Source organism: Aotus nancymaae, unplaced genomic scaffold (assembly GCF_030222135.1).
Source record: "Aotus nancymaae isolate 86718 unplaced genomic scaffold, 86718_ANA_hifiasm-v0.15.2.pri h1tg000090l, whole genome shotgun sequence".
NCBI classification, from domain to species: domain Eukaryota; kingdom Metazoa; phylum Chordata; class Mammalia; order Primates; family Aotidae; genus Aotus; species Aotus nancymaae.
Window position 1 is genome coordinate 2056456 of NW_026988505.1, and position 8483 is coordinate 2064938.

Genomic DNA, 8483 nt, shown 5'->3' on the forward strand with positions numbered 1-8483 from the left:
CGAGCTGTCTGATGTCACTGACGACATTGATTTTTGGTGTAAGCAGACATGGGAGGAATCAATTTCAATTGTCACGTTCTTGAGGAAAGGCTGAACCCTGGTATCCCCTGGAACAGAGAGACTGAGCAATTTCCTATGGAGGCAGGGAGGAGGAATGTTTGCTGCATTGTATTTGCCAGGCTTTGATCAAAATTGCCTCCTGGTTTTAAATAAGGAGTCCTCAGTTTAAACAGAGCAGAACTTGTGTACAGAAAAGTTGCGGTGTGCTCCTGTGTGATTTGAGGATCACACAGGAGTAAGGAGGAGCAAAGCCAGATTTTAAAGCCAAGTCTGCCTGACATGAAAGGGCACGTTCATCTATTATAACTTACTAATAACATTAGAGACACCAGTCATTTTACTAAGGCAAACAGTTGCTTTTCTAGGGGTAATAGACATATGTGATCAAAATGACCTCACCCACCACCAGCCACAGTGCCTGACATCTTTGTTATTAGACAGTCCTTTGAATTCAGATTTTGAAAATTACTGTGCTTTGGGGAACAGGGCCTAATATATGTCTAATATATTATATGTCTGAATATATCATACTGAATAACTTTTTTCAAATTAGAAGGGCATTTTTGCCAATATTAAACCCTTGAATCTTACTGATGGGTCTGCATCTTATGTGAAACTCTTTAGTTTACAAAGAATTTTTGGCGCACTTTAATGTGAACATTGTTAGACCTTATGTACTTATGAGATGTTTGAACCTTGGGACATCAGCATAGCTTGAGGGTAGAGGAGCAAAGCGTATGAAATGTTGACTGGAAAAGCAGGAAACATTTAAAGATGATACAACTTTGTGCAGGAAGAGCATATGAATCTGTTTTATCTTCAGTCCCTGGTGAAAAGGAACCTTACAGAATAAAAATTGTGATTAGTTGTAACATGACTAAGCAGGCTTTGCTATTAGAGAGAACTATTAATGGACTATTAAGTGTGAAAGGAAATCTCAAAAATTCACCAAGATTGAAAAAGCAGCATCTAAGACATACTTTGAGCCAACATCCTCTGAAATTGAGAGTAGAGTCACCGTTACAAAAAAAAAAAAAGGGAAGCCCAAGGGGGGCGGGGGTGAAGAATTCCTATGAGTACATTTAATCTAGTTAATTTATTTGATAGGGAGTTAGAAGGTTGCAAATTAGGTTGCTGAAATACTCAGTGATCTCAGAGGAAATGTGATTTTCATTAGAATCCAGATGAAGAATGTACTTCATTCAATATGGATTTTGACAAACTGAACCATACCAGAATCAACACTTTTTTTTTTAGGAAGCCAATAGGAAGTCCTTGCAAAATAGGGTTATACTTTTTCTTTCTTTCTTTCTTTCTTTTTTTCTTTTTGAGATGGAGTCTCTCTCTGTTGTCCAGGCTGGAGTAGTGGTGTGATCTCGGCTCACTGCAATCTCTGCCTCCTGGGTTAAAGCAGTTTTCTGCCTCAGCCTCCCTAGTAGCTGGGATTACAGCTGCCCACCACCACGGCTGGCTAATTTTTTTTTTTTTTTTTTTTTTTTTTTTTTTTTGATACGGAGTTTCGCTCTTGTTACCCAGGCTGGAGTGCAATGGCGCGATCTTGGCTCACCGCAACCTCCACCTCCCGGGTTCAGGCGATTCTCCTGCCTCAGCCTCCTGAGTAGCTGGGATTACAGGCACGCGCCACCATGCCCGTCTAATTTTTTGTATTTTCAGTAGAGACGAGGTTTCACTATGTTGGCCAGGCGGGTCTTGAACTCCTGACGTTGTGATCCACCTGCCTCAGGCTCCTGAAGTGCTGAGATTGCAGGCGTGAGCCACATGCCCGGCCCCAAATAGGATTCTTTAACTTACACATGCATCAAAATTACCTGGTGGGCTTATTTAAAAAAAAAAATGTTGGAACACAGTTTAAGAGTGTCAGAAAGACCAGACTGAGACTTGAGAATTTGTGTTCTTAACAAATTTCAAGGCAAACTTGTTTCTAATGCTGCTGGTCCAGGAAGTAGTGCTTGGAGAGCTGTTCTGAGCTGGGCTGAGCCAGCCATTTGACAGCATATTTTCGGAACCAACCGGAGAAGTCCAGGTGTTGCGTAAGCATGGTAACAAGCTGTATCTTTTTTTTTTTTTTTTTTTTTTTTAATAGAAACGGGGTTTCACCATATTGGCCAGGCTGATCTTGAATTCCTGACCTCGTGATCCACCCACCTTGGCCTCCCGAAGTGCTGGGATTATAGGCATGAGCCACCACGCCCGGCACAAGCTGTATCTTTTTGTGTTTTTGGAGACAAGATCTCTCTCTGTCACCCAGGCTGGAGTGCGGTGGTACGATCATAGCTCATTGCAGCATCTACCTCCCAGGCTCAAGCAATCCTCCCACCTTAGCCTCCTGAGTAGCTGGAACTACAGGCATGCGTCATGGTCAGCTAATTGTTTTTTTATTTTTTGTAAAGATTGAGGTCACACTACGTTGCCCAGAATGGTCTTGAGCTCCTAGGCTCAAGTGATCCTTCCACCTCGGCTCCCAAAACGCTGGGATTACAGGAGTGAGCCACTGCACATGGCTCCTCAGGCTGTATCTTCCTATTTAAAACAAAAAAAAAAAATTAAATAAACTTTATTGTGTATGCTTGATGTTTAGAACATAATGTCATGGAATATCATCGAAAGTTAAATGATGACTACAGTGAAGCAGATTAACATATCTGTCATCTCACATAGTTATTTTCATTGTGTGCAACAAAAACAGCTAAAATCTACTTATTTAACTAAAACCTCCAATACAGTTCACTTTTGTTAACTTTATTCCTCATATTGTACTTAATCTGCAGGTCTCTCTCGTCAGAGGTTCTGTTGACTGTGCTGTCCATGACCAGGAAAAGTCTTGCCCTGCATTTGCTCACTTCAGGTACCAAAACTGGGGTCATGCATGCATCATGTTTTCTACAGAAGTTAGGTTTCTTAACTTCCAAAAGAAATAGAATTCACTCTACATCATTAAAGTAGATATGTTAATTAATGGTTATTAAGTTATATGCAGAATTATGAGAATGGCTAAGGAAATATATTCAAAGGTAAGATTGCAAGGAACACTCTCCAAGCCATACCTCAAACTGGCCTCCTGCTGCATCCCGTTGAGGAGGCTTAACTTGCCCGCCATTGTCAATCCACAACAATACTGCATTAGGAACCTGCTTTGAAATCTTCCCTGTGTCCCCAGCTGCCATACCTACAACAGAGCGGATTCTCCATGCAGAACCTTTGTTCTAAAGGGGCTCGCCTCTGTTTGGGGTCTGTAGGTGAGTAAGAACCTTTCACAGGCCTGTATGCTAACCACAAGCAAACTGAGAAATGTGCATTTCTAGAGTCTACTTTGAAAAGGCATTTTTTAGAATGTGGAGATCTATCCAAATTTAGGGAAAATGTTCCAAACATGTCAGATGGCCTTTTCAGTGGGTGTTCTGGTTTATTGTTGTCGAGCAAATGATGCCAATCTTGGTGACTTAAGATGATGATTTATCATCATTCCTAGCTCAGTGGGTAGATGGGAATGAGCTAGGCAGTCCTTGCTTAAGGTTGCTCATGCATCTGCAGTCAGATGTGGTTGGACCCGTATCACATGGGAAAGCCTGCATGTCCAAGGTGTTTCACCAACATGGATACCAGTTGGTATTTTCTGTCGGCTGAGAGTCAGCTGGGGCTATGATCCAAGTGCTTACACGTGTGTTTTCTGTGATGTGTGTGCTTCTTATAGCACAATTGCTGAATTTAAGAGAAAATGAGAAGAAGTGTGTATGTGAGGCAGGAACACAAAGAAGCCTCTAATTTCTCTAAAGCACAACTCCTGGATGGTGTCACTTCCACCATATTTCTGTTGATCACAGGATTTGCCTAGATTCAAAAGGCAGAATGGCAATATCACATTGCAAAATAGCATGCAGAGTAAGAGCTGTTGCTGTGACCCTCTTTGGAATATGCAGTCTGACAGATTGCTATTTGAAAGTGGACAGATGGAGCATTTTTGCAGTTAACGCAACAAACAAACCCCCATAACACATGCATGCACACACACAAACATACACTATATCTTGATATCCAGTTGAAATTGTTTCTTTCTTGACTTTAAATACTGTGATAATTATCTTTACTGCCTACTTATCTATAAACACTAAGCCAGAAGCCAGGATTTGAGATCAATCACTGTTATAGAAGCAGGAAAGAGAAAAAGTATTTGACACAATTTAACACACTGTCATGATAAAAACTCTCAACAGAATAAGTATAGAGGGATTGTAACTCAACACAATAAAAGCCATAAGTGACAGAGCCGTAGCTAACATCATACTCCATGGTGATAGGTTGAAAGCTTTTCTCTGGGATCGGGGAGAAGACAAGGATGCCCACTTTCAGCGTTTTTCTACATAGTTCTGGAAGTCTGAGCTGGAGCAATTAGACAAAAGTAATAAACGAAAGTCACCCAACAGGAAAGGAAAAAGTGAAATTCTCTGTTTGCTGACAACATAATCTTATATAGAGAAAACTGTAAAGACTCCGCCAAACACTGATAGAATTGATAAATTAAATCAGTAAAGTCACAGGATACAAAATCAGCATATAAAACTGGTAGCATTTTTGTACTCTAATAAAAAGCTATCTGAAAAAGGAATAAAGAAAACAATCCTATTTACAATGGCAACAACAAATTAAATACTTCCGTCTAAATTTAAAGTGGTGAAAGTCTTGTATACAGAAAACTATAAAACTGATGAAAAAATTGAAAAAACAGACAAATGGAAAGATATGTGGTGTTCATTGCTTAGAAGAATTAATATTGTTAAAATGTCCATAGCCTTCAAAGTGATCTACAGATTCAGTGTAGCCCCTATTACAATTCTAATGTTATTTTTCACGGAAATGAAAAAAAAAAATTCTTAAATTTGCATGAAACCACAAAAGACCCCAAATAGCCACAAACATTCTTAAGTAAAAGGCACAAAGCTGCTGCAGCCAATTCAGCTGACTGGGTTCCTCTCCTCAGGGGGGCCCAGTGTGCAGTGGCTGCAGACAGTAGCTTCCTTGGTAGTGTATGCAGCCTGTTTCTTGAATGGGTTTCTCTAAGCGACCGTGGAGACAGGTCTTTCAGATGTATGTTCACATGTCTGACCTTGCACTACCCCAGTGTAGGCTCCAAACAGGCATGCGAGGTGTCTTTGGAAAGCCCCAGGGTACTGTGGCTGGGGTCCGCATTGGCCAAGTGATCATGTCCATCCGCACCAAGCTGCAGAACAAGGAGCATGTGATTGAGGCCCTGCTCAGGGCCAAGTTCAAGTTCTCTGGGTGCCAGAAGATCCACAGCTCAAAGAAGTGGGGCTTCACCAAGTTCAATGCTGATGAATTTGAAGACATGGTGGCTGAGAAGCGGTTCATCCCAGATGGCTGTGGGGTCATGTACATCCCCAGTTGTGGCTCTCTGGACAAGTGGCGGGCCCTGCACTCATGAGGGCTTCCACTGTGCTGCCCCCTCTTCATGCTAACCAGTAAATTATACTTCCCTCACCCCCCCCCCCCGCAAAAAAAGAACAAAGCTGGAGGCATCAGAATACCTGACTTCAAGATATATTACAAAGTACTTATAATCCAAACAGAATGGTACTCACATAACAACACATTGACCAAAGGAACAGGACAGAAAGCCCAGACATAAACCCATGCATTTATAGGCAATTGATTTTTGACAAATAGACCAAGAACATCCAATGTTGAAAAGACAATCTCTTCAGTCACTGGTTTTGGGAAAACTGTTCATCTCATGAAGATATCTATGATGATTGTGTTTGCATGAGAACAGAAGAGGTTAAAAACAAATAAAATGATAAAAGAGAATGAGGCATATTGAAGCAATGTCACTGTCTAGGGTAATACCTGAGATTTCATTGTCTCACAGCCATGGAAAACTGACGCAGACACACTGGAGGGAGGTTAGGAGCAGAAGTTTAATAGGTGAAAGAAAGAGAAGAGCTCTCTGCACAGAGAGGGCTCCCAGAGAAAATGCGTTGCTGCTTCCATGGTGAAGTGCAGGAGGTTTTATAGATGAGCTTGAGGAGGTGGTGTTTAATTTGCATAGGGCACCAAAGATTGGTCAGACTAGGTGTGTCATTTGCATAGTGTGCAAAAATCTGGCCACCCCCACTCTTTATCTTGTATCATTCAGAAATCTACTGGCACCATATTGCCTGTTCCTTTATTGCACAGGTGGTGACAAAGAAAAGGGAAGATGGAACCTCCGGGTTGAACTTACCTGGCTTTCCGGTGGTACCCAATTTCAGGCCCTTGTCTTTGTTTGGGGTTCTACAGGACAGTACCTACAGAAACACTTGGAGTTGTTTCTAGAAATTTACCTAAAATATGCATCTAACCATGTCACCATCAAAGTTAAATAAAAATAAAACCAAACTTTTTTGGGTTTAAGTTAAGAGCCACTGCCTTAGCAGGATGCCGTAGGATCTCAGCGATCTGGTGGCTGCTCCTGAAGGACTTTCCCACTTACGTTTCCTGCACAGACTGTGGCATGCCCTACCTACCACAGGACTTCATGTAAGCTGTCTCCTGTTATTAATATGCTAACTCCCTGATTTTGATGTACACAACAGCTACTCTTCCTTTCTGTAAGGACATTGCTCTGGCATCACTTTCAGAAAATTTCCCTGTAGCCTCCATTCCTTGTTATGAGTTGGATTCTCTTCTTTTCTCTGCTCTCATGAAACCCTGGACACCCAGTCTAACAATGTCCTTAGCATATTTTATTATCTCCTGTTGTGTCTGTCTCCATGACAGGGCTTGATGCTTTCTGCAGGCAAGAATCATGTCCTATTTTAAGTTTTGTATCCATTGCCCATAGCATAGGTTATCAATAAATACTTGTTGAATAAATAATTTTGTCTTCTTCCTGATCATGTGGAAGAAATATCACATTCTCAATAAGATGTATAGTATTCTCTGTAAATGTTCTGGGAAACAGTATAAGGCACTTTGAGTTTATTTCCATCAAGTTGCCAAATGTCAGAGATTTTAGCTACATGTAACAAGAAAAATGAATTAAGACAAAAGATGCATACTTGGTAGTCAGGGCCAAAATGTTATTGGCACTTTCTCATTTATGCCACTGAGGTACAATCATGTCTTTGTAGAAAGAGAGAGCTAACTTATTTCCCATGGAAATTGCGGCATGGAACACTTATAAACTGAATTGGTTAATCTTTCTTCAACACCATAAAAATTACTTCTACCAATAAAATTGTAATCCACACATTATTTCTTAAGGATTTTTGTTAATTCAATAGTGATCATCATTTAGCAGTCAGTGACATCAGTCTTCTAGATTTTCAGAGGTCATTTTCCTCAGCTCTGAGATGAATGAAATATATTCAAGAAAAAAAAATAAAAATAAATCAAGAAACTTATTTGAGAAGGACTTAACAAGGCCAATTTTGCAAAATATCAAACAAATTCAAAAGTATAAATATTACAATTCGAACACGTAGCGATAACACAGCCCATTCCTTTCATAGATTTCTATCACTATACAATTTATGGAATAAACTCCACACAAATAGCCAGTGGCAATATCAGAAATGCAGCTGCCAAACGAAAATCAATTATCCACATAAGAAGCCTCTGTCAATCACTAGTTATAAATAATGTGTGTGAGTGTAACAGGGAAATACCTGTTAAAATTATTGTGAAATTCAACTCGTTAGTGTTTCTTCCACAACGTATGTTCTTAAACATGATGTAAGCTTAGGAAGGTGGTGGGGGCCCTGCTCTCTCTGGCAGCAAGTGACATATCTACTCTGTCACTGGATCTCGAAGGAAACCAAACAAAATGGAGGAGATAAACTTTGGCAAGAGATGAGCCATAACCTAGGTTTAATTTTGTTCTCCTGTTTCTGAGCGTTCAGCTGGGGCATGGGGCTCATTATGCATTCATGAAAACATTTTGCCATTGTGTGAGCCTACCAAGACAATTGATTCAGACCACACGATGGTTTGGGAGTGATAGGGCCACACTCCAAATTTCAAAAGTACCAGGACACACAAAATCAAAACACACTATTTTTGTGATAATTGAATTTCACTCAGTTTTAGCCATACAAAAAAATGAACAATAAGGGAGTTGCTTCCAATTGCAATTTTAGAAAATAATGGGGGTGGCAAGAATCAGAAATACACACTCACTATTTACATTCAGAAATAACGTATGTCAACAGTTTTATATACATATGACATATGCATGTCCTTATTTTAAGAAGCATAAATCCCTTCCTAGCTAAAGAAGTAAGCGTGTTAAATCACATGATTATGGAGAAAACAACAGCTTTCAATGATTTATATCTCCAGGGCAGCAAATTGTCATAAGGGACAATTTTAATATATGCCACGGAGAACATTTATGCAAATGACACCTT

General features: G+C 40.2%; 1 non-coding gene across 1 annotated transcript; it reads left to right on the forward strand.

The window, feature by feature from the left end:
* Positions 1-5019: 5019 nt before the first annotated feature.
* LOC135271806 (small nucleolar RNA SNORA70) lies at positions 5020-5154 on the forward strand. The gene has a single exon (XR_010339937.1). It is a non-coding gene; the product is annotated as a small nucleolar RNA SNORA70 (small nucleolar RNA).
* Positions 5155-8483: the final 3329 nt, after the last annotated feature.